This window comes from Agrilus planipennis, unplaced genomic scaffold (genome assembly GCF_000699045.2).
Source record: "Agrilus planipennis isolate EAB-ADULT unplaced genomic scaffold, Apla_2.0 scaffold168, whole genome shotgun sequence".
In the NCBI taxonomy this organism is placed as follows: domain Eukaryota; kingdom Metazoa; phylum Arthropoda; class Insecta; order Coleoptera; family Buprestidae; genus Agrilus; species Agrilus planipennis.
The window spans coordinates 415,131-418,531 of record NW_020442443.1 but is presented as its reverse complement, the minus strand read 5'-3'; the positions used below and the strand labels follow the sequence as shown (position 1 = coordinate 418,531).

General features: G+C 33.5%; 1 protein-coding gene across 2 annotated transcripts in view; it reads right to left on the bottom strand.

Annotated features, from left to right (window-relative positions):
* Window positions 1-1,118, bottom strand: part of LOC108740083 (tetraspanin-9-like) — a 15,845-nt gene extending 14,727 nt beyond the window's left edge. For both annotated transcript variants that reach the window (XM_018474276.1, XM_018474277.1), the window contains exon 1: window positions 845-1,118. The gene's annotated coding sequence lies outside the window, so the exon portion shown is untranslated. The remainder of the gene's footprint in view (window positions 1-844) is intronic.
* Between the last annotated feature and the right edge of the window lie 2,283 nt (window positions 1,119-3,401).

Here is a 3,401-nt window from a genome sequence, read left to right as displayed (position 1 = left end):
GCAAAAAAATGTGTTTATTTACGACATCACATTACAAACCTCTAAAATTATCAGTGTTTCTCTACTATATTATACATGTATTATACACATAAATCTTCGTCTTGAATTACTCTCTCTATTAAAAAAAAAAACGCATTAAAATCCGTTGCATAGTTTTAAAGATCTAAGCATACATAGGGACAGACAGCGGGGGAAATACGTTGCATAATTTCGTTACATGCCAACTCGCATGAAACGAACTTACCCTACCGTGCGTAAAGAAGTTTCACTTCAAAAAAAAATATTAGCCTAACGGCTTGGTTTTGACAGTATAATTTTCTTAAAATTCCACACTTCAGAAAAAATTCACGACAAAGTGGAATATACAAGGTTTATTACCAATTGTACCAGCCACATTTGAATATATTGTCTACGCTATTGGCCTACTGTCTTTAAGGTGTACAATAGGTCTAATTTAAAATTATGCAAAAAATTCTTTAAAGAGATGCCTCAATTAATTTTGTGAAAATCTTGTATAAGAGATTTGTTATAGACAGATATTAAAAAATGTCTGTCAAAATTTGAGCCTTAAACTTCAATTTTGAAAAGTCTCACCAATGTTAATAATATTGCTTTATTTAGATTTCTATAATTTTCATATTTTTAAGAAATGTGGTCCCCACTTGACAGTATCTACTATTTGTAAGGTATTAACAATTTGTCAATTTTTATATAAATTTTTACTCATCGTTATCTAATTAGGTTTTGGGCTTTTTTATTGCAAAAAGCAAAATTTCAAATTCCCCTTCCAAAGCCGAAAGTAAGAAAAGGAGGAAGATTGGAAACTACAGAAAGGTATACATACCTCTTGATGGAAAATTAAGATTTTCAATAATTTTTGCAGATTAAGAATGTAAATTGTTTTCTTTTTAATCAGCCTCTATTATTATGTTAGCAGATACATTATTTACAATAATAATTTCACTCTTTTTCCGCTGTAAATATTAAAAGAACTAAATTGCACAATACATTTGACAGTTCAAAACATTTTCATAAAAGTTAAATCCAATATAGAGTATCACTTTTAAATATAACTGACTGTATTTACTGGTATAATGATCGCTCTTTATGAAAATAAACCAACCTTACGAATAGTAAAAATTAAAAAATAAAATAGGTTAATAGTGCCGTCTCATCCAACTTCAGGATAGTGAAGTGTCAGTTAATGTCAATATCTATTTGATACTGTCACGCGGTATTTTGTTACTTTTGGTTTTTTGTTAATTATCTATTTTAATTACCTGGTTATAATGCATTTTGATTATTTTGTCGTGACTAGGCGTAAGGTACTAAAATGATAAGAAACGCGAAATTGGAAAACAATAACAATTTTAATATATGGAATTATATGGAGAATTAAATAGAAACGTTCACAAAAAGGATCTTTCTCCCAATATAGACCGTTAAAGTTGACACTACTTACATTGATAGGAGCGTTGTAATCATCCCGATCAGGAGGTAGTGCCACCAACACTTAGGATTTTCCACCGGTTATGCTCTTAAGGGTAGATCGAGTCTTTTTCTTAATGCTTTCCCGAGTCGACTCGTTAAACGCTTAACTTTTTGATAAACCAGTGATTATTTTGCACTTAGTTCAACATGGGTCACTCACTGGTTCTAGAAGTTCCTTTGGTTTAGCTGACTTAACGAAAAACTGACAAAATTTGCGATACTAACTAGGTTAGAAACCCTCTTTATCTTTTTTGATGACTTCGTAAATAATTTTCACAATAATAATATACAGGGGCAAAAGATTAGTATGCTTAGAATTGCAGATGATACAGCAGTATTAGCATCTAGCAAGGACTTAGAGATAGCTTTAAATAAAATGGAAGCGGTACTGACAAAACAGTAACAAATAAAAGTAAAACTAACATACTGGTATGCAAGGGAAGAAAAAGTAGGGAAAGAGCGAATATAAAGATAGGGAACGAAAAATTAGAAGTGGCCGATTTTAGGTACCTATCTAGGAAGCCAGAAGTCAGGACGGAAGAATGGGTAGGGATATAAAGCAGAGGATAGCGCAGGGTAGTGTTGCCTTTAATAAAAGAAAGTCACTTCTATGCGAAAGGTCAATTTAGAAATTCGAAAAGGTTGTTGAAGGTGTATGTTTGGAGCACGGCATTGTACGGGTGCGAAACATGGACGCGGCGGAAAAGAAAAGATTAGAAGCGTTGAAAATGTAGTGATATAGGCGAATGATGAGGATAACGTGGATAGAAAAGGTTAGAAATGAAGAGATATTAGAAAGAAGAGGAGAACAGAGGACTCTATGGAAGTCAATAAAAAATAGGCGAGATAGGTTGGTAGGACATCTTCTCAGGCATGAAGGTCTAGTCAGACACATATTAGAGGCAGAAACGGGAGTTAGGAGGGGTAGAGGTAGACCTAGATGAGGTTACTGTTCGCGAATAGTTAAGGATGTGGGTTGTTCTAGTTTTGGGGAAATGCGAAGTTTAGCTCAGAGTAGGAAAGAGCGAAGGTAGGTGTCCAACCAGTCTTACGACTGACAATCTTATGATAATGAACCAGAACTATCGAACTTGCGTAAATTTCCGCTTGTACATAGATAAAATTCTTTTCACTTACTGTTTCGTTGCTGCTGAATGCCAAATACGCGTATTTTGCAAATAAATAAACTCAATATCTATTTTATAAGTTTCGAAAGAATTGCATAGTTATGATTATGAAATATTTAATTAATAATAAAACGTAAACCAACAAAAAAAAAAATGAAATTGTACAAAAGCTTTGAGCTCCCAGTTATCAGATGTCTCCAGGAACCATCGGCTGCAGTTACCTGAAGTACCTCTAGTGGTTAACATTCTAATTAATCACATTGGATGCTGTTAACGGGTCACACTCATTGCACACAATTAGTAAAAATAATTATTAACAAATTACAATAGAAATTGTCAGTTCGTGCCTACCAGGTTGAAAATTTCGCTCAAAGAAATCTGAAGAGTATTAACAGTCGATGCCACGCATATACGGTGATTTCCCGTCATAAGCACATTTAATATCTTCTGACTACAAACAAGCAGCCAATAGAACATCGATGTACAGTTAAACCCTTGCCCCTAGTTGTGGATCACACCATCACCCATGACACTTCTAATTAGTATATAAGCTCATACATTTTCTGTCTCATCAGCATCCTACTTTATAAGTCTAACCTATGTCAGTTTGTTCACTTGTCATCAGTAGTGTGTGATACTTAAAATATAAAGTGTAATAAGGGTTTCCGTAAAAACCGAACCTAACAAATTTGTTAAGATAGTGAGATCCTACAAAATATATGTCTATTTATTCAAATGGACCTTGTTGAGCATATTGAATTCCACTCAAAGTAGCATGGTACT